Source organism: Panthera uncia, chromosome C2, assembly GCF_023721935.1.
Source record: "Panthera uncia isolate 11264 chromosome C2, Puncia_PCG_1.0, whole genome shotgun sequence".
Lineage (NCBI taxonomy): Eukaryota > Metazoa > Chordata > Mammalia > Carnivora > Felidae > Panthera > Panthera uncia.
The window spans coordinates 98,965,313-98,989,773 of NC_064810.1; the positions used below are offsets into that span (position 1 = coordinate 98,965,313).

General features: G+C 32.1%; 1 non-coding gene across 1 annotated transcript; it reads right to left on the bottom strand.

Moving 5' to 3' along the window:
• Positions 1-17,227: 17,227 nt before the first annotated feature.
• Positions 17,228-17,330, bottom strand: LOC125922167 (U6 spliceosomal RNA). Its single transcript, XR_007457604.1, has one exon. It is a non-coding gene; the product is annotated as a U6 spliceosomal RNA (small nuclear RNA).
• Between the last annotated feature and the right edge of the window lie 7,131 nt (positions 17,331-24,461).

Here is a 24,461-nt window from a genome sequence, read left to right on the forward strand (position 1 = left end):
CAATGCTTTTCTCTTTTTCAAAATTCTGTGATTTTGTTTTACTCTAACATTTTTGTCTTTAATTTCATTCTATTTCTTTTTCTTTTTTTAATTTTTTTTTAACGTTTTAGTTTTTGAGAGAGACAGAGAGACAGTATGTGAGCAGGGGAGAGACAGAGAGAGACGGAGACACAGAATCCAAAGCAGGCTCCCCAGGCTCTGAGCTGTCAGCACAGAGCCGACATGGGGCTTGAACTCACAAGCTGTGAAGTCATGACCTGAGCCAAAGTTGGTCGCTCAATCGACTGAGCCACCCAGGCACCCCATCATTCTGTTTATTTCTTATGTGAGCATTTCCTCTATAAATAATTTATTATTTTTAAAGTTATTATTAATTTTCTATATGAATAATTTCATGTGGTAGAGCTTCCCAGTAGGCTTACAAGTAATACAAAAATGTCTGAAAGCTACAAGATTTCCAATTATGCTAGAAATTGCTCATCATGCTCATTCTTAATCCCTGATCTATTATTCATAAGGGTATATCGTAAGATGTCCAAGGAACCTTGTAATGGCCCCTGGCTTTTGTTTTTTAACTCCCAGTACTGGGTTTCTTGTCTACAAAAAGTCCTGCTTGCATGTGCAGAATATCCTACTCACATTCTCGGTACACAAAATTGTTTAAATATCTACATAAATGCCCAGCGGAAAATAGTTGTTAATTCCCATGTTCTCTGGAGTCAATGAGTGCAACTTTTTAATTGTTGTTCATCCAGTGTACTTGAATAAAAAACAAATTTCACTTTTTTACTAAGGACATCAAGAATCTTCTTCCATGTCAGTGTATCACATAAATTTTACAAATCATCAAGGCAAGTGAGAAAGTTTTCATGTGATTGTGGAAAATCTTGCCTTCTGAGTAGCTTTTGCCTAAGAATCAATACAGCATTACTCTGACATGTCCTCTCAATCACAGGTACTCTGTATTCTTGTTGTCTTACACTGTTGATTGCTACAAGTAAGTTCATTGTTTAGATGCCAGAGAACCAAAGTTAAAAGTTTATATTTTTCAGTGGAAATTTTAAATATTTATAAAAATTCAAGAAAAGAAAAGTTCATATCATTTTGAGACCAAACTGAGTAAATTTAGAAATGTTAATGATATTGTGTGGAGAATGTCAGCTCAAAATTGGTTGATTCATAAGAAATATATAATACTAGTTAAATGTATTTTAAAACTGTACACATTTAAACAAAACTAGTAAGTGTGTTTAAATAATTTTTTGCCTTAGGTAAAACATGCACCCACACAATCACCTTGAGTGTTTTCAATTAAATGGTAAAAATGATATGGACTCATTTTTTTTTTACTGTTCTATCTGCTTCCAAAATTAGTTCTTTGGGTTTTTTTTTTTTTTTGGGGGGGGGGGGAAGTACAAATAATATCTGTGAAATCAAAAAAATTGCAAAAAAAGTTATTAGTGGTACATACAAACTAGTAACACATTGTGACTGTATCATTGTTATTGGTTTACATAATTAGCTGTGTTAACATCCATGTTATATGATATATTTAAATAGCATTATATGTAATTTAGGAAGGTAAAATATACAAATATACTGAAAAAATAAATGATTTCAGGTATTTTGAAATGCACTGCATATTTACAAAGACATTTACCTTGAGTGCTGGTCCATTATTTAAAATTATGAACCTATAGTAAATAGATCCATAAAACAGCAATGCAATTCCTTGAACTATTTTTTTTTATTTTATTAGCCATAGTTCACCAAGATATTGAATGCTTAAAAAATTTAATATGTACCCTATATATGTTAATGGGTGGGAAAACATTTAAAAGTAAACCACAAATCATTGTCCTTGTAAGAAAACGTGCCTACTGAGTGGGTAGGAGGGGGAGAAAATAAAGCATGCCTAGATTATCAATCATAATTAAATCAAGTGAATATGTATAATGTATACAATTGGTGCAGTTGCTTGTAGATTTTCAAAATCAATATTTTTAATCCAGCTTAATAGTATTTTAAGCAGTCTACCTCAAATCTTGAATAATAAATTTGTGGCTTTCCCATATACCACATTTTCCTTTTTGGAACATCAATGATATTTCTAAGGTGCTTAAAATCATATATGGACTGCAAAGCCATAAAATATGTCAATTTCTAATTAAATATACCAAACCACCACTGATATTTCAGAAAAAAATCAGAGTATGAATTTCAGACTAGGTCATATCAAAATTTTGTCTCATTGTGGAATTTAAACAGTGAGTATATAACATTTTATTTTAGGGTGTCTTTGAACACACTAATGACCACCAATCTTTCAGGAATTATACAATAACAATATAATTAAATATCATGAAAAACTATCTTTAAAATTGAGAATTTTGTTTGGCTTGCAAATTACTTAGGATGCATTTTCCTGACAACTCTTAGCTAAATTTAGGGTGTTTTTTTTTAATCTGTAGTTTTCTAAGGATAACTTCAAAGATCTGATAGTTTGAAAACACTGAAATCCTCAGGAGTATACTAAAATTAATTAAATTATAAAACTCAACATGGGAAAATAAAGCATGCTTTTTAATAAACAAAAATAACGTGTCTATAAATGCGTATGTTAGATACTTGTTTATTCCTTGCACATCAAACCAGCCTCCCTTATCTTCAGCAGTTATTTCCACCAGACAGAAGCAGCTCAGAATTATATGTGAGCTTTTATATTATTGGTCTTAATAAGCATTATTCACTTCACCTTCGCCAACAGACTATCTTATGAGCTCATAAAATATACATTTTTGAAAAGAGAATAGATTGCACTACCTTCTTGTGGTTTCCTTTTCAAATTGTGGATAGCTAGAGGCTCAGGAAATACAAGGATGAAATCAGTCTGCTACATTCTGGATGATGTGAGATATTTTTAAAAATGAGCAAATGTCAATGCATCAAATTAAGAAGGTCAAAGGAAAGGGAAGCCAATAATATTGACCAAATACATTACAATTCATTTTTGTAATATATGTTTAAGAATCAAAGATCTTTTTTACATAGAATGTAATAAAAGAATAAAAATTCCTGGCTACTAATTGTTTGCAATGTGACTACCAAGAGATCCCCAAATATAGTTCGTTTGTATGATGAAGGGAAAACTGAACCCTTTCATGACTATATGTAAACAACACGTTGAAAATATTTAGCTTTTATATCCTGAAAAGTGAATGAACAATGAAACCGCAAGCATGACACTATAGGAGTGAAGTGACATTACGAGTGGGGGCTTGCAATTTTTGGCTATACATTAGCGCTTATGAGCCACTGTGGTCACATCTCCTGTGCTGGAATAGGTCATTTACTAAATAGACTGTGAACTGAAAGGGCAAACACACATCCCAAATATAAGCTGCTATTCCCTTCTCACAATTAGGGCCAAGAACAAGTAAATGTCTAAAGACACATTTCAACCACTTGTAATTTACTTTTAATGTTGCACACCTTTTTTAAAGAACATTCATCTTCATCACCTGAATGTAACATGTTTATTTCCCATTTTGAGCTTGATCAAGAATGATCAGGTATTTTTATACAGTGTAGATTTAAAGTAACATACTAGCAGCAATTAATAGAGTATGAAATGTTACAAACTGAAAAAGTTTTATATAGGTCTTATTTACAAATTTCAAGATAAGTTCTCTTTGGATAATAACAAACTATATTTAATGATATTTTCAGTTTTTCATTTTTCACTATATAAAGAGAAAATTGAATCTAAACACTCTCCAGTAATCTTAAGACATAATATTTCATCATCATTTACTAAACAGGAAGATAGCTCCTGGTTTTGCACTAATTTTTAACAGACTAAATCAAAAGAAGGTATATACACTGCGCCATATATATGGATATATGCATATGTGTGTGTGTATATTGTGTGTGTGTGTGTGTGTGTGTGTGTGTGTGTATTCCTTGTTATATGCTTCTCTCTGGTGATCAGAAAAGGTAGAAATAATATTGAGTGCATTCCTTGGCAACCAATTATCTAAAAATACAGAAAAACAATTTTGTGCAATAGTTTCATCTATTACTCTGAATTGCTGTCTGCTTTAATATTTCATTTCCATGTGAAAAAATTTTGAGCATATCAAAATGCTAATCAGTTGCCAGAATAATACAGCATTCCATGCAGAATCCTCTTCTGTGGGAGCAAACAGTAGGATCACCTTACATAACCTAGAATTACATTTTCTTCCTAATTGGCAGAGTATATCTGTCATTTCCTGGTGTTTCTTGCTGTTTAAAACTAACCTTTGTGGACAGTTTATCTGATCACTGAGCTCTCTATATGTACACTTGTGTATTTAAATGAAATATCTATAGCTATTATTTTTCAAAATGGACATGGTTCTGTAAACCCATTTGAAAGGAATGACAAGGTTTGTTGATGATTTTAATGATCTTATAATCACCCCTCCTATACATCTAAAATAAGTTAGACAGTAAAAACAGACACAAGGGGATCTGAATAGTTTGATTTTATATTCACAATATTTTGAGTGACAATCATAGAAGTTTTTTGATGAATTAGTCTTTAAAATGTGAAGTCATTTCATACTCATGCTATTTAACTCCTACTGCTTTCCAAAATATTTTCCATTCATTAATTAGGTGTTGTTTTTATAGTTTTACTGATTAAATATGTTTAATGGAGGGAAAATATGGAAAAATAAAAAATTAAGATCCATAATATCTCTTACTATTTTGTAGATATAATTTTCAATATTCTATGGTTTTGACATTTGTATTTTTCAGTTTTCTTTATATTGCATATACATTTTCACACAGCATGAGAATTTGTGAGGTCATTGTTACACTTTTCAACATATCACACATATTATTGCATCACTATAATACTAATTACAGTACTATAGTATTTATTAGCAACACCGCTATTATTGAACATGTAAAGGGTTTTAAATTTTCTTATTATAAATAACCCTGTGATAATCATCTTTGTCCATGTATGCATGTTTGTGTTCTTAAAAAAATTCATTACTAAGATAAAACTGCTAGCTTGAGATTGTTGCAATTTTAATGCTCTGGATGTATAATCATACTATCTGTACCAAGTCCTTTCCTACTTACAGTCCCTCTATAATTTCATGCAAAAGCCTGTTTGCTATTATGCATCAGTATAAAAAATAAAATGTGTTTGAACAGTTGCTAACTTGATAGAAATGACCTCTTTTGATTACCGATAAAATTGAATGTTTTACATATTGTTCACTAAACATTTTATTCACCTCATTGTGAAAAGTGTTTTCATCCAATTTGTTTTTCTTTTTATTATCTTAGAATTTCAATTGTTATATCATTTTAAAAATAAAATTTTTTATTTGTTCATTTGTAAAAATACTTTTATACTTTCTGTTTAACTTTCAGTATTATTACAGACCTGCACAATGTGCATTTGCTTCATTGTCCATTTGCCATTTTTTTCTTAGAATTTTCTCCCTAGAATTAATTTATCTAAATGTTCTCCTTATGCTTTTGTTTGTTTATTTATCTACTTACTCAACAAACACTATTTGAGTGTTTATTATGTCAGGCAATGTGCTAGACATCAGACACAGAACATGCCCTTAAGGATCTTATGAGCTATTAATGGAGAAAAAGAAAACAAAGAGAAAACTACAGAAGTGTATCGAAAAATACAGCAGCGGTAGTAGAAATACTAGTGTGAAAAGCATAATGACATGTATGGACAGAGTGGAAATGGGAACTCATAGGACATCTACTTGAAATTGGAGACAGTGAGAGAACACTTCTTAATGGAAATGATCCTTGCCAATCCTTAATTCCAAGTAGAAATTAGCCTGGGGTAAGAGAAAAGACAGACATTCAAAGCAGATAGAACCTTGCACAAGTTCAACCAAAACCACACAATCTGTCAAAATCTGAGACTGCGGTTCCTATGGGAGAGAGAGGATTAGAACACCATGAGAAAGAAAACTGTAGGTGTAAGGAAGGCCAGATTCTGAAGGGCATGGCATACCAAATTATGGAGCTTGTACTTTATCTTGAAGGCAATGGGAACATCATTCAGGCTTCCATGTGGAAATGGCATTAGGGAGCAATGAATTGTGGCAGGACGACCAGTTAGAAGATTGTCAAAATTCAGGCTCAGGCATTATAAATGTCTTACTACACAAATTAACCTATTGGAGTTTGTTTCCTCATCTAAAATGGGATTAATAACACCTACCATAAAATTTTGTTATAATGAGCAAATGAGATGATTATTTTTAAAGAATTCAAATTAGGCAGGTATAGAGTAGGTGCTGCATAAATCAAATACATTATAGATTAAGGGATTAAATGTAAATTAAGATTTCAATGCTTGACAAAAATATTAAATTTTCCACCCTACACACATTGTTTGGATAGTTTTATAATATTCTAAGTACTATTTATAATCTGGAAATTCCAGTCTAGAAGCTGCACAAAGTCAACATGGCTATTTAATAAATATTGGATCATATACTCTATGTTTGCTTCATTTTGGCTAACTATATTAATACTTTTCTGGTTTTCCTCAAAATTCTAAAATAATTTTTAACACTGACTTATCAAATAGTGCCTAGTGTGTGACTATCCATTAGATTATACAATTTGTCTTTCATCAAAAACTGCTCATTTGTGATCTAAGACCACAGGGAAAATGTATCATAAATCTTACATTTAATATTATTTGTTTCTTTAAATTTTCCTTTTGTTTAATGAGGGAATTTGTTGCATTGCTTATTTAGCATGGCACACTTCCTTTGAACTTTCATTTTTTTCCACGTCTACTGGTATTTCTATATTTTCTAATCATTAGAAAAAGGGATCTATGTCTGTACATTATTAGGATTGTAATTGAATTTTATGTGAATTTATTCAAAACATTTATCCTCCAAAATAAAAGTGGCAACCACAGTTTATCTAATTTTAGTTTGTTCAGTCAAGGTTTACTTGCCCATGGGACATAAAGCACGAGCAATTAGGAAACCAGCTCTGCAAAAGTCATTATACTGGCTTCCTGGGTGGTTTCCTTTAGACACGTTATGTAAAGCAATTTAGGAGCCATTCCCAAATAATTCTTGGGAATGATTTATTCCCTCAGATTGTCCCATGTGCGAGCTTTGCCATCAGTTTTTGATCCCTCAGGCCAAAATAACAATTTCTGGTGGAAGGTAGAGAAGTAGATACAGGGAAAATCATTTCATGGTTGGAGAAACCTCTCATAGCAACACATTTGGTGGTTTGCTTACTTGGTTTGTTGGAAGAAGGCAAAAGTAGCTGTGGTATGTCCTCTTTTCCTTCTTCCTTATTATTGTTGCTGCTGTTGCCGTTGCTATATTTTTCAATGTTTTATTTTACTTTTTCTTAAATTTTATTCACAAAACTAATAGGGGTGGTAGCTTTTTGTTTAATAGCTTTATTGGGTAATATTTAACATACAATTCCCTGTACATATTCCAATTGTTAAATTTGATAAGCTTTGAAATATGTATAAACCATCACTAAATTCAAGATAATAAATATGTCCAACACCCCTCAAAAGTTCCCTCACATCTCTCTGTAAGCCCTTTTACCCCTCCCTGCTATCCTCTCTACTCTCTAGCCCTAGGTAGCCACTGTCACTGATTTGCTTTCTGTAATTATATATTATTTTGTGTTTCTACTTTTTTTTTTTTTGAAGGAGGGAGGCTGAATTTCCTTACTCAGCATAATTATTCTGAGATCTATTCATTTTGTTTCATGTATCAATAGTTCATTAATTTCTTTGCTGTGTAGTATACCATCGTATACCTATACTTAAGATTTGTTTATTCTTTCACATGTAGATGGACATTTTGGTTGTTTCCAGTTTGGGGCTAATGAAAATAAAATTGCAATAAACACTCATGTATAAGTCTTTGTATATGCTTTAATTTTTCTTGGAGAAATACCCATGTGTGGTATTGTACTGATTTTATGATGTGTATTTCTGAAATTCTAAGAAACGACCAAATTTTATCCAAAGTGGTAGTATCATTTTATATCTCCACTCCAGGATATGAGAATCACTTATTCCACAATCTTGTCAACACTTATGATAAAGTCTTTAAAATAATTTAATAGGTATTTAGTGTCAATCCATTGTGATTTTAATTTATATTTCCTTAATGTTAATGATGTTGAATATATTTTTATGAGTTTGCCATCTTTCATAAATTGGCCGTTCAAATTTTTGCACACTTACTTGAGCTTTCTTATTATTGATTTTAGGGAGTACTCTGTATATTCTAGATACAAGTTTTGACAAGATACTTTTTGCAAATGTTTTTCTCAGTCTTTCCTTTGAACGGCAACATCGTCAATATCTAAGAAGTCAAATTACCACATTTTCTTTTATGGATTATGCTTTCGATGACATAGCTGAGAATTCTTGGGCTAAAACAAAGCCAAAAAAATGTATGTATGTATGGATGTTCAATTATTCCAGTGCTATTGGTTGAAATGACTATTCTTTCTCCACTGAATTGCCTTCATGCCTTCATGAAAATTATTTGTCTATTTCTGGATTCTATTTTGTTCTATTGATCTATTCATCTAGACAGACCTATCTATGTCAACTAGAAAGTTAGCATATCCTATTTTAAACATGAAAATAAAGTTATTGTATAGTTTGTACCAATTTATCAAGTATGTCCACTACCAGTATAATATTGAAACTTTACTATTAGAAATAAAATAATAGTGTTTGCAGCAATGCCCAGTAACAACTTCAAAGTGTTGAAACAACTATATTTGTTAAAAATCTATATATTCACGTTTTTTTTTCCTCCCTATGATTTTCCATGTAATTCCTAGTTTACTTCATACAAAATTCAGAAGCTCTCATTCTTCCTGGCAATTTTATTTGTGTTTTACTGAACGGAAAGTCTCTAAAAGATTTTGCATTGATTTTTAAATGATTTCACTCTCATAGAAGATCCTTAATGGCTATGGCCTTGTGCTTTCACTGAAGACCTTTCATCACCTTATGTACCTTGTTGTTCACTTAGATCTGAATCTGCTGATTTTTTAATGTGTTCTAATCATAACCTTCAGGCAATGTGAGCAAAAATGTTTGGTAATTAGGTCCCTCAATAGGAAATAAGTTCTATGCTGAACTTCCAAATGACTACCCTATTACAATTTTGTAAAGCTTGCTTGAAATAACAATTAGTAAGTACCACTTTAAACTATATTTTACTTACAAAGATTTAAATTTAGATTAAAAATATTCAATGTATTTTGAATCCCACCATGTTAAAACATTTAATTTGGATAGTTGAGGGCTAACGTTAATAATTTTACATTGTGATATTTCACATGTATGTGGCAAATGGCCTCATGGCAATATAATAACAGTAAGAAATTCCCATGGGAAAAGACAAGAAGTAATCATTACTTTTGATTACTCTCTTATACTGGAACACAAATTACTCAGAATCTAAACAAGCCATATGAATATACATACACACACACACACACACACACACACACACACACAGATAGATATAGATGTCATTTTTTATTCTGTAACTTTTTCATGAAACATTTCTTATTTTTAAATAACAGAAAGAACACCTACATAGAAATAAGATTTTAAAGGACTTGTTTTTGTTATATTTTAAGAATCATTTGATTAATTTTAATAACACAATTAGTATGGATTTGATGACCAAAATAAGAATTTAAGAGGGTATTTTACCTTACTGCAATTACATTTTGTATTTAAATATGTATTCTATATATATAATCAAACACCTCTCATTTAGCACATAGCTGGAAATATTCCTAATTATCATTCAGAAAATAATTTGCAAGTTAAATATTTATCTACACTTAGAAATTAGGTATTTAGATATTTCCTCATTTGTCAAATAAATAAACTCTAGCATCATTACAATAAAAACATATCCATTGTTAAATTAAGAATTATGATTTTAAAAATTGCCAGAAAACTGAGGTCAACAGTTCACATTTGATTCAACCATCTACAAGCTTTTAGAGCTAACTTAGATCACTTTATTTTTTCCATGTTTTTATTTTGGTAAGGCTGGTCATATGTAAGTAAAGCTCAAATGTAAAGTCCTCAGGATTTGTAAGTCATTAATTAAAATTTTGTTTCTTGGTGTTTTCCCATTGCTTTTAATAATATACTGAGAACATAAAATTACCTATATGGCAGTTTCTAAAATCAAAAGTAGAAACAAAGCCTCTAAAAATCTTATGGTCAAGTTATGAATGTAAATGATACTGAACAAAAAGTTTTGTCCTGATAAGACATTTTTGACTCATCTTTATTTTCAATTTGCAAAGTTTTCTCCTTCATATGCAAAAGTGCTTCTTAAAACTTGTTAATGTAAAATATCTGAAACCTGAAGATAAATCATCTGGTATATCTAAATAAAGATTAACAATCAGTTGATTTTAATGCACTTGGATTATTCTATGTTTTCTTATAATTTTGGTTCTAGAGGTTTCAGGCTATGCAATTCTATCAAAAAAAAAAAAAAAAAAAAAGTAAGCAATGCAGGGAAGCCAGGTCTCTTAGATTGTATTTCACTTGTGGGTATAAGACTAATGTATTCAATGACATCAATGAAAAAGATCATTTTTCTCAATATTTCTTCTTACATTATTTTGGATGCACGATACTATACTGAGAAGTTAATAAATAATTTGGAAGAAGAGGTAGAAAAGGACGGTAGACATAGGTGTACTTTGCTTTTGCAAAATTTAAGAATGATTCCAAGTTATAGCATTAGTCTTTCTGTTTGTTTTACTCTGTTTTTCACTGAACAAATTCAGAACAAATTGATGTTGATGAAAAGAACTTGAAACCATTCATGAAAGACTTAGGGCAATGATTAAGGTGTACTGTTACAATATGGCATATTGCTGATTCTTCGGCTAAATAGAAATAAATGAAAAATGAGGCTCTTGACTTTGGAAATTAGCAGTGAGTAAATATCTCTCAACATTTCAGATAAAAAAAGAGTCAGATACGACATTACTATCATAATTAAAATTCAAATTTATTTCCAACATTTTCAGCATTTTGCTTTTATGTTTGTAAGTAGTTCTATAAGAATAGAAAAGGACTGGGGCGCCTGGGTGGCGCAGTCGGTTAAGCGTCCGACTTCAGCCAGGTCACGATCTCCCGGTCCGTGAGTTCGAGCCCCGCGTCAGGCTCTGGGCTGATGGCTCGGAGCCTGGAGCCTGTTTCCGATTCTGTGTCTCCCTCTCTCTCTGCCCCTCCCCCGTTCATGCTCTGTCTCTCTCTGTCCCAAAAAAAAATTAAAAAAAAAAAAAAAAAAAAATCGTTGAAAAAAAAAAAGAATAGAAAAGGACATGCAAACAGAAAAAAGTATAGCTGTTCATCAAAGTTCTCTTTTATTACAAGTTAGCAACTTAAATTTACTCCTAATGCTGCATTCTATACTTATTATTCTATACTTATTTCAAACCATGACAAAATACTAGCGTATGGTTTTTAAACTTCTATTTTAATATTTCATCACAATAATTTTTATTTGTTCCAGAATAGTAAAAATTATTGAGAGGACTTTTGAGTTTCAAAATGTATAAGTTAGATAACATGCATTTTTGCCACATTGAATTATATGCGTGTTTAAGTTTAGAAATTAAGAAATACTTACTTGGTCCAGAATTAAATCACCCTCTTACTCTGTGTGCGATTCTAACTAAATAAATGGGTCAGCGGCACTTTCCCTTGGGGTTGTTAGCCTTGTTTGTCTACTTAATTCCAATGCAATAACCTGGGGCTTGGTGTGTCACTTTAAAAAGTATAATGCCATTTCTTGACTATTTCCATAATACTATGCTTAAATACTCCTCAGTTCTGTTCAATTTTTTTTAAATTGAAACCCCACTGAAATTCAAATAAATATCTATTTTTTAAATTTGACTTCATCCTTTTAAAAAAGTGACAGCAATGTAACATATTGGGGAAAATGTTAATTTGTCTGAAATGGTGCATCTTTTGCCAATTATAAGAGAAATTATTTTACATAATTTTACCTTGTGTAAAGAAACGAACAATCACCATAAAAGGGTCCTGTAATAAAACATATGATAAAAGGTACAATATAGCTTTAGGAGAATTCTAAGCATGCCCTAAAAATATATATATGTCCCAAAGCCACGATAAGGTTAGAAACTGATAAATAATAGTACCATGCTCATAACTAGATGTAGTATATTATATGTCACTATCTGTCAGGTATATATGGATAAAAAGTTAATGAAAATAAATACAACTCACATAACTTCCTGAATTATTCAGGATTAACTGAGAAGATGCAAACTGCGGAGTGCTTTCCAGGGTGTGGATAATGCATCATGATCAATAAGCAAACACTGTCCTTAACTTAAAACCAAATTTAAGAATGCATTATTAAAGAGGCATAAAATATGCAAACATGCAAGTCTGATGACATTTGCATTGTGATAGGAAATGTAACTTCTTGATGCCACAATTTTAGGCAATATAATGCTTGAAATACTACATGTGGAGGATCCTTGCCATAAGAAAGAAAAGTAAATAATTTAACTATTTGACAAAAGGATCACAAAACTAAGATTCAGTATCTAATCTGGCTTCTTACCTTCATCAAGCCCATTCAGAAAAGAAGTAAACAAACAACGAGCATTTCTTTCTGTACCAAGTATATATAATGGAAAGTTTATCACCTAACTTGATAATTTACAGAGATTTCTAAAACTAAATTTGACTTATTACTCTTGCTCATTAAACTTTCTTGATCAGTCCCCATTATCAGTGGTTTAAAACTTAAAAAGGAACACTTATATTTAATATCCATTTTTTAAACACCTGGAAAATGCTACACTCATAAATTAAATTATATATATTGCATAATTTATATCACTTTGAATACTAAAATGTTGGATTAGAATATATGTATGAAAATAGGTTTAATTTTAATTTTAAAATCCTTTAAATTTTTCCTTTGATTTATAAATTTTACTAGCTTCAAACATGTTATCTTAGTTTAATAATATTAATGAAGCAATAATTTACAATAAGATAAATTAATTCATTTTCAGTAAAAATCAAATTACTACTGTACCAATCAGAAACATAGAAATATCTTAGCTTTCCAAAATAGAAATGTAAGAAAAGCAAAAAAAAAAAAAAAAAAAAAAAAAAAGAATTTAAATGTGGACAGTAGAAAGTTCATTCATTTATTTGCAGAGGGTCATTCCCCTCATTCCCTGAATATTTTGTCTTTTGATTTACTGTTTCTCTCTCCAGCCCTACTTACTATTATGATTATAATTTCAATTTCCTTGCAGGTGTTCTTTAATTAAGCTCCTCTCCTCCAATGAACTTATTCTCCATCTTGACTTCCTCACTAAATCCAATGGAATTTCTACGGATCTTCTCATTTTTACCTGCAACTCTATAATCTCAATTTTGAATCCCACTCTGTACACCATCTCTTTGTATCTCAATACCTATACTAAGCCTGGTCTTATGCCTGTTGAACCTTGCAGGGATTTTAGTCCAACTTCTCCCACCTACTCATGTGGTACACACTCACTCAGAACCTTATTGCCCTACTTATCTAACTTGAAAGTCCAGGCCACATCATTATAATCATTCTCCTGCAGGTATACTCAAGCCCTTTGCCTTCTTTCACAATTGCCTAGAAATAACTAGGACTGGTTCGGTCCAACTTTCTGCTTTCTTTGAGATGTTAACACAGATGAGTGTGATTGGAGAGAAACATGTAGTCATATTGACTATTGTCCCTCTAAATTTAAAGGGCTTCACATGAGCCCTTTTAATGCTTTTTATGAATCATCCTGCATTTCCTTTGTTCATTCACTATCCCACTCCTCTTATAAATCGCAAGTCTTTTATCTATAAGCCAAAGTCAAAAGGCTGTGGAAACCAAGAGATTTTTATATCTCATCTGATTGTGAGACTTGGCCTGACCTAATCAATTCATTTGGCATTAGAACTTTACCTCAAGTTGATGTACAGCTATTTATACTCTCTTTATTCTCATTAGTATGAATATTCATATAGTTCCCTATGGACATATTATCGTTTTGATTTCAGAGTATTACTTAAGACTTTACTGGGGTTTTTCCTAATACTTAAAGTATATGTCACAGTATTACCTGTCTATAATCCAAAAACGTTCATATTTTATAAGATATCTGACTTCCATGGTCTTGGATAAGAATTATGGCCTTTTTATTTTTTGCACAATACATTCTATCTCTATGAAGGAAATAATGATCCTATATAAAGGCTGTATCCCCTCTTATATGTAGTGTAAGGGTAAATACAAATTAAAAATAAGAGGCTTAATTCTCCCTCTTAAAAGTAAGGGAAGAACTCCACCCCCAACTTTTTCTTAGAACTCTTACTTTAGAATACTTGTAAGTTTTTTCTCTGTCTCTTTAAAATGTATGTAAATCTTTTTAAAAGCTATATAAATTACTTGCCAGCTGTATGACCCAATAATGCCTTTCTCAAGGACCTGGAGCCATGTCTTTGAAGTGTAATAATCTAAATAGCATCCCTATCTCCCAGTTTCTGTTGGAGGGTAGAAGCCTTACATCAGTGTACCTCTTTTCACAAAAATATGAAAATTATTTTTCCTTTGGAGAAAGCCAATTAGGAAATACAGATGGCCACCCCAATTATCAGGCAAATCTAGGAAGAATGATGTGTGACAAATGGTGCTGTCATGTCTTCTTATTTAAGGACTAGTTAGTTATTGTTTATTGTGAGAACACATATGTCATGGGGTTGTATCTGCTTGGTAATATAAAAGAGTAAGATTTCTTTCTGGTTTAGAGTAGGCACTCTATCATAAAGCTGTTGTCTTTCTCTTCTACTTTTGTGGAAAGGTTTTCTTAGTTGGCTGAAGATTTTGTTTTTAATGATATTCCCCATTAGCACCTCCAACTAACTTGCTTATTCAAAGACATTGCCCCAGAAATGCTTCCCTTTCTTTTTATGCCTTTTAAAACATTTTTCCTTAATTGATCTTTCTCATTAGCTGTGATTTCTTCCATCCTGACCTAATACCTCCTTCAAAAATAATCCTTTCTTTCTACTATCTTTTGAGTAAGTTATCTTCTTTCAAAATCAGACAAGCTCCTCCTGGTATGTCATTTCTGACAGACACTCTAATTAGGCTTTTGACTTCATTACCAACCAACATTGTTTTTGTTAGTGTCAGTAATAACCTCCAATGACAAAATTTTGGTCTTCACATTTCTTCACTACTAGCAATCTTTGACAGAATCGATCTCTCCCTCTAGCTTGAAACCCTGTCTTCTTACTTCTAGGACATCACCCTACTTATTTCTACTACTAGCTCACGATCTGGTGCTTTTCATTCTCCTTTATAAATTCCTCCTCATCTCCCAAACTCTAAACCATGGAGTGCCCCTGGGATCAGCCTTGACCTTCTTATACCATCTTGGTCTCCTTCAGGTTTGTTGGTGGTTGCATTCAAACTCATAGCTTTGTACATAACCTCATACTGATAGATCCCAAATATATTTCTCCTGCTTAGATTGCTCTCATAAAATCCAGACACATTTCCATATGCTTATCTGACATCTCTTAAATGAAAGAATCTTGTGAAAGATCTACCTAAATCTAAATATCGAAAACCTAAATTGTATACCTAGTATTTATTTCTAAAATCTATGAATCTAAATTTCTAAGATCTAAAATTTAACTACTTTCACCAGCTCTGTTTAGTTGTCATCCTGTACTGAGTTGTCATCGTCTCTGAAATGGATTGTAGTTTCCTCTATTGTCATTCTACAGCCTAGTCATAGCACATATCAATCCTTCACTTTAACCTATATGGTATCTCCCCATTTCCCTCACAGTAAAACAAATAATTCTTACAAAGACCTACAAGACCTTATATTATTTTGTATTCTACTAACATTCTGAAATTATCAATGATATTCCCTCCACACTGACCTTCTTCCTGATCTTTTAACATATCAGACATCTCACACCACTGACTTCCGTGGTTTTTCCTCAGATCTAGAATACACTTCCTTTGGATTAATGCTTTTCTCATTCTTTAACTTCTGCCAGGGCTTTATACAAATGGCACATATTAGGAAAGACTTCCCAGAATGCTCCATACAAAATTAGATATGTTTCATCTGGTGTGTCATTTCTGGTCCATCCTTCCTTCCTTCCTTCCTTCCTCTCTTTCTTCTTTCTTTCTTTCTTTCTTTCTTTCTTTCTTTCTTTCTTCTTTCTTTCTTTCTTTCTTTCTTTCTTTCTTTCTTTCTTCTCTCTCTCTCTCTCTCTCATTCTGTGTATATCTATATGTCCATATATAGAGAGGCATCTATATTTATAGAAATGTCCACGTATATGGTAAGTGTGAATATATATGTATATATAAAGTATATATACATAAAATAGTTTCAGAATCATTGACTGATACCATAGTTACATGAAGCCAACTAACTGAAATTCAATATTTTAATAGTGGTTTTAGTTTAAATGTACAGTGAAATGTACAAATCTTATTTGTACAATTTGATGAGTTTTGACAAATGCATACACCTGTGTAACCAGACCCTATTTAGATATAGAACATAATCATGATCTCAGAAAATTCCTTCATTCTCTTTCCAGTCAACACTTTTACACCTAAGGCAACCACTTTGTTATTTTTTTACCATATTAGTTACCATATATTATATATAAAAAATTACATATTTCCTGTGGGTTTATATTTTCATTTCTCTTGGATAAATATCTAGGCGTATTTATGTTATGTCATATAGGTACTTATGTCATAGAACAGCTGTATGTTTCTCTTAATAATACATTGCCAAAGAACTTTCCATTGCACTGTATCATTTTACAAACCCACCATGTAAGAGTTACAATTACTCTTCCTACTTGGCAGCATTTGGTGTCCCATACTTTTAAATTTCAGCCAAACTTCTAGTTCTATAGCGGAATTTTATCATGGTTTTAACCTGAATTTCTTTAATAACAAATGCTCATTTTCTTAGCTGGTTTTCTCCCTCTCTCTCTCTCTCTTTTTTTTTTTTTTATATCTCCCTTTGTGAAGTGTCTGTTCAAGAGTTTTGCTCATCTTTTTCCAATATGGAATGCTTCACAAATTTGCATATCATCCTTACACAGGGGCCATGCTAATCTTCTCTATATTGTTCCAATTTTATTATATGTATTGCCAAAGTAGGCACTTGACCTTTTTAATTTATTGGTTTACTTGTCATTTTATTGTCACATGGGATTTTCATGTATTTGATTTTTTTTTTGTAAAACATAAATTTTATAAATAATTTATTTTAGCTGTGGTTTATGTACTAATTTAAAAAAAAAATTTAACATTTATTCACTTTCTGAGAGACAGAGACAGAGTGTGAGCAGGGCAGGGGCAGAGAGGGGGAGACACAGAATCCAAAGCAGACTCCAGACTCTAAGCTGTCAGCACAGAGCCCGACATGGGACTTGAACTCACAGACTGTGAGATCATGACCTGAGCCGAAGTCAGATGCTTTAGCAACTGGGCCACCCAGGCACCCCTATCTACTAATTTTTTAAGTGTTATGTGGTAAGTAGCATTTTTTAAATTTAATGATGTCTGATTTGATATTTCCCCCCTTAAATTTGTTTAGGATGCTTTTGCCTCTTGTCTAAGAAATATTTGCCTGTCTCCAAGTCATGAAGATATTGTCCTGTGTTTTATGAGATTTATAATTTTTGCTTTGTATGTTTAGTTGTATGATCTATCACAAATTAGGTTTAGTACATGGTGTGAGGTAGGGATTAATATTCTTTGTTACACAAATGGATAAATAATATTCTAAATATTTGTTGAAAAGCCTAATATGGCTTTTTTATTGAATAGCTTTGGCAACCTTGTCTAAAATAATTTACCAAATATGTGTGGGTACATTTCTGGACTATCTAATCTGTTCCTTTGATATTTTTTTCTATCATCATGTCAATATGGCTATAGTATTACTATTATTATAGTTTTATAACAGTTTTGAAGTGAGATTTTTTTTAAGATTGGGTTTATTTTAGGTCTTTGTACTTCCACATAAATTTTAGATTCAGCATGTCAATTTTTATAAGAAATTCTGATGGAACTATGACTGTGATTACTTTGTCTATAGATTAATTTTGGGAGAATTGACATTTTCATAATATTGACCCTTCAAATCTATAAGCATGGTATATATCTCTCCAATTATTTAAATCCCTTTTTGTCCTCAGAAATATTTGATAGTTTAGCATATACAGGTCTTTCACTTATTTTGTTCAATATATTCCTAAGTGTTTTAGTAATTTAATTATATTAAAATTAATTTTAAAGTATTTTTATTTTGAAATAATTATAAACTCATAGGAAATGTCAGAAATAATGCAGCATGTCCAGCTTCCTCTAATGTTGACATTTTTGTAACTGCAGGACAAAATTGAAACTAAGAAAAATAATGTTGGTAGAACATTGGTAACTAGACTGCAGACCTTATTCAGTTTTGACTGTTTTTAACCTGCATTTGTGTGTGTGACTGTGTATAGTTCTAAGCAATTTTATTCCATGTAACAATTTGTTCAACCACCACAAAATCAACTGTTCAAAACTGTTCTATGACCCCAGAAGAGCTCTTTTATTCTATTCCTGTCGCATGGCAACTAATAATCTGTTTTCCATCTCTATAGTTTTGTCCTTTGAAAATGTTATATAAATAAAGTCATACTTAGTGCCTTGTCTTTGAATTACTTCCAAAGAATCTTGGAAGTTGGTAAAGGTAGGTAGGAATACAGATGAAATTTTAACCATGAGTTGGTAATTGCCAAAGTTTGGTGAGGACACATAAGGACACATTATACACTATTTTCTAATTTGAAATACTTTTAATATTCCCTTAATAATAAATAAAATTAAGCGCTATTAAGGAAGAGACAAAATATTTAAGTAGAGGATACTCACAACAGAAAAAAAAGGTGAGAATACTGTCCAAAGTTGGAAAATACATTAGACAGAAAAATAATTTGGAGTGTCAAAAGTGAGATAGAAAATAACCAGAGAAACTAAGCAAGCATGACTGATATAAAAGTAATGGGCATTATGATTAACTTCATGTAGTTTTTTTTTAAGTTTTTATTTTTTATATTTATTTTTAGAGAGAGAGAGACCAAGAGGAGGGGCAAAGAGAGAGGGAACCCCAAGCAGGCTCTGCAGTGTCAGCACAGAGCCCGACACAGGGCCCAAATCCACAAACTCCAAGAACATGACCTGAGCTGAAATCAAGAGTCAGACACCCAAAAACAGAGCCACCCAGCTGCCCCTCATGAAGTTGTTTGAAAAATGTTTAAAAATTGAGCCTGCGTGGCTCAATCGGTTGAGCGTCTGACTCTTGATTTTGGCTCAGGTCATGATCCCATGGTTGTGGGATTGAGCTTCATGTGGGGCTCTGCACCAAGCATGGAGCCGGCTTGAGATTCTCTCTTTCTCCCTCATATGAGATAATGAGATTCGCTGCCTCTCTCCCCCACTCATTCTCTCTCTCTCTCTAAAAAGAAATTTAAAAATGAGATAAAAATCAATGATATAGCATAATGTCTTCAAGGTTACTGCAAATGTCGATTTTCTTCTATCTCATGCTTGAAAAATATTCCACTGTGTGTGTGTGTGTGTGTGTGTGTGTGTGTGTAAATATACATAATCAGAAAAATAGAGAAGATATGGTATACATTAATATCCAGTCATAAATGATAACCCAAGGGATGCAAAAAATGCTTTCCATTCATAAATAATAACACAAACAATATAAAAATGGTTTCCAGTCACAAATGCAACACAGGTGATAGAAAAATGTGGTTTCAGGTCATAACTGATAATGCAAGAGATAGAGACTGTTTCCTGTGATAAATGAGAACTCAGGTGAGAGAAAACAAAAGGTTTTCAGCCACAAATTGTAACTCAGGTAATAGAAAGAGAAGGTTTCCATTCATAAAAAAAGTCAGATGATAGACAAAAAAGATTTCCATCATAAATGGTAACTCAGGCTATTGAGAAAGGTAATTTCCAATCACAAATAATAACTCTGCTGATTAAGAATGACCAGTTTCTAGTCATGAATGATAACACACAAGATAGGAAAGAATGTTTCCCAGTCATGGATTATAACTCAGGTGGAACAGAAAGAAGATGCTCAATCATAAACAATAATGAGATAATAGAGACAGAAAAACTCGCAGTCATACATGATAACTCAGATGGTGGAGAATAGAAGATTTCCAATCATAAATGATAAATCAGGAGATAGAGAAATAAAGGTCTCCAATGATAAATGATAAGTAAGGTGACAAATAATGTTTCCAGTCATACATGGTAATACAGATGATAGAGAAAGGTTTTCAGTCATTACTGATAACTCACACAATGGATAAAGAAGGTTTTCAGTTATAAGTGGTAAATCAGGTGCCAGAGAAAGAATGGTTTTCAGACATTAATGATAACTCAGGATATAGAGAAAGGTTTCCAGTCATAAACAAACCAGGTGATAGCGAAAGATTCTAATCATAAATGATGACATGTTATAGAGAAAAGAGTTTTCCTTATTTTTAGTGTTTGTTTTTATTTATTTATTTTGAGGGGAGGGGGAGAAGGGCAGCAAGACAGGGTGAGAGAGAATCTGAAGCAGGCTCCACGCTCAGTGTGGAGCTCAACATGGGGCTCATTCCCACAACCCTGGCATCATGAGCTGAGCCAAAATCAAGAGTTGGACACTCAAACAACAAAGCCACCAGAGGACTTTTCCAGTTATTTTTGATAACTCATGTGATAGAGAAAGATGATTGCTAGTCAAAAATAATAACTCACATGATGGGGGAAAAAGGGTTTCCAATCATAAGTGGTGAATCATCTGCTACAGAAGATTTCCATCATAAATAATAACTCACATGGTAAAAAGAAAAACGGTTTACATTTGTAAATGATAAGTCATGTTTGAGAGAAAGGTTTCACGTCATGTAACCTCTCTAGCACTCAGATGCTAGGGAAAGAAGATTTCTAGTCATAAACAGTAAGTCAGGTAATAGGGAAAGAATGTTTACAGTCTTATATCATAACTCAGGTGATAAAAAAGAAAATTTCTAGTGATGTATGGTAACTGTAGTGATAGAGAAGCAGGTTTCCAGTATTAATGATAACACAGATGATTAAAAACTGAAATAAAATAATTATAAATTGCAACATATATGGAAAGCAAGTAAAATATATTAAATAAACTGAATTAGTGATCCTGAAGAAATAAATGCAAAAGAAGTTGGTTTATCTCATGCATGTCATAGATTCTAAGCTCTTCCATGGGAAGATTATTTAAAAGTAGAATTACAGTTAAATGTATTCTTAATACAATACTTATTGTAGATCCTGGACCAATTAAAACAAATAATACTAGATTATGATGTAATGTAGGAAATATATAGGGAAAGATTAGCCAATATTGAGACTTCTTGAAAATGGACCAAGATGATTTAAAAATACTACTCTCTTTAAGGATAGCTTAAAGCCACCTGGCAGGAATTTTCAGATTAACATCACAGCTACTTTTTGGAGTTGTGAGCCATTACAACCAAGCAATAAGGAAAAATTTTCCTTAGGATCATACTTCAGAACAGCTCATTCCAAAAGACCTTTCTGCAATAGATATTTTCTGTATCTGGGATGCCTAATATCTTAGCCACTAAGCATATGTGATTATTGAGCACTTGAAATGCTGGCTGGTGTGACTAAGGAACTGAATTTGTAATTTAGTTTAATTTTAACTAAATTGAATTTAAATAGCTAGATGTAGCTAACAACTAAAGTATTGGACAACACAGGTCTGGAGGAATCCATAGTTACCTCCTTTCAATCAACCCATTTCAATCATCCAGATTTTGGAATTTGTCATGGATCTAATTTTCTGCTCCAAAATTCCTTAGGAATTTACATTGTTAACTCATAGAAATTATTGTATAAGGCTCATGCACACACACACATACACACACACACACATACATATGTATATGTGTATATATATATATGTGTGTGTGTATACACACACATATATATACACATAAAAACAATTAAGTAAAAAATATATATATAATCTAATATATATTAGATTGACTTTTAACAATGACTGTGCCATCTAAGCCAATAAATTGGCTTACATCCTTTAGTGATATATTAGGGTAGTCTTAAAAAAAATCCTGATCCAATTTGGCTGAAGGAAGACACTCAATCTATGGGGATTTTGAAATAGCTTAAGCAAGCAAAACTTACATTCTGCTATTATCTGCATTTTAAAATGTGCTCATTACTTAGCTTCTAGGTAGATATAAGAGGCTAATTACAATACTTAAAGGAATGTATAGTTAAGTTTCAACTTTCCAGTCTACCTGCATCATCAGGCAGAAGGCTGATTAAACAGATGGGCCTCACCCCATGACCCTGAAAATCAGTACTGTGATTTTGGAGAAACAAGAAAAGAAAATGCCAAAAAGTGTTCATTCTTCATGGAAAAAGCCCTATGGCACCTAAATATGCTAATGCTGAATCAGCATTATACTTTGAACTTGGCAAAGTCAAAAAATGAACAATACCACAAAGATGCTTTATTATGGTTCCTCAAATCATGAGATGTGAGAATTATTAATATTTATTTTAATACACTAATCACATTTAAGATTTTATGGACCTTTTTCATCATTGAGTTATATTGCAAACTAAGATGAGGCATATATATGAACCTCACTGAAAGTAACAATTTAAAAACCCAAAGACACCTTATCATAGAAAGCAAACAGCAAAAATACCAAACATGAGGTCCTGTGTCTCAGTTTATACATGTATTAAAATGTACATTAATAGTAGCTTAATTTCATATGGATAAACATTTCGCAAACTAGGAGTATACCTTGTGATTATTATCAGTATCCAAAACCAAACTTGAAATTATACCTTCTCAAAGAGTTTAAAGAACTCAGAAATTATCTTAAGTATACTTATGTAACCTATTCAGAATTAACATTGAGCAAATTCTCAATAATTTTTTTTATTAGTTTTCTTTATTTTTGAGAGGCAGAGAGAGACAGAGTGTGTGTGAGGAAGGGGCAGGGAGAGAGGGAGACACAGAATCCGAACCAGGCTCCAGGCTCGGAGCTGTCAACACAGAGCCGGATGCGGGGCCTGAACCCACGAACCGTGAGATCATGACCTGAGCCGAAGTCGGATGCTCAACTGACTGAGCCACCCAGGCACCCCAAATTCTCAATAATTTTTATTTAAGAAATCTGAGATTAGAGTCACACCAACCTTATAGTCTTTTTATTTAGATGTCAACCTCCAAACTTATATATGTACATGTAAACAAATAAGTGACTGTACATACACACACACACATATACATACACACACACATTTAGGTTGTTTTAAGTGATGAGGTTAGAGGACACAGAATAGTGGGCTATCTTTTGAGATGTCAGCCAGAACTCCAAAGGCTGTTACATGTTTTTCTCACATTTAGTTATTCATTCATCCTTACTTTCATTTATTCATTCCTAAATTCATTTATTTAATACATGATCATTAAACGCATGATCATTTATGTCAGATATAGGGAGGGTATCTGAATAGAAGAGACTAAGTAATAAATAGAATAGGATAGAATAATGTTATACTCTTTGTACTAAAGAGGGAGTCAACTTACTATAAACAGAATGACGTATTAGATACCCAGGAGGATAAAAAGAGGTACATAATATGTATTTTCTTTTTAAAAGAAAAATTATATTGCTTATATGAAGTTTGCATTGTTTATTTATTTATTTGTTTATTTATTTACTGGGCTCTATGCCTGACATGGGGCTTGAACTTATTTCCCTGAGATGAAGAGTCAGACACTCCACCAACCGAGCTACCCAGGAACCCCAGCAATGTTCTTTTAAAATATGACTTTCATGAACTTTCAAGTGACATTTGAATCTCATTAGATGTCACCACGGTAAAAAATGTGATAACTGAAAACAAAAACACGATACAGAGAGAGTGTAAGGAACAGAATAATGATATAGAAGTCACTTAATATTGCTACTTTATTTGAGAAGGATTTCACACCCTGAATGGCCCCTGATTATAGTTATCTATTTGTAAAATGTATATGCACAAGCGTGAGCTAATACAGTTCCTTGACTCTTTCAAAGTTATCAGAAATAGAATATAATTCCTTAAGCATTTTCCCTCTTTCTATTCTTATGATTTTTTTCAGTAAATGTAGAAAAGTGCTAGATATACAACACACATTTA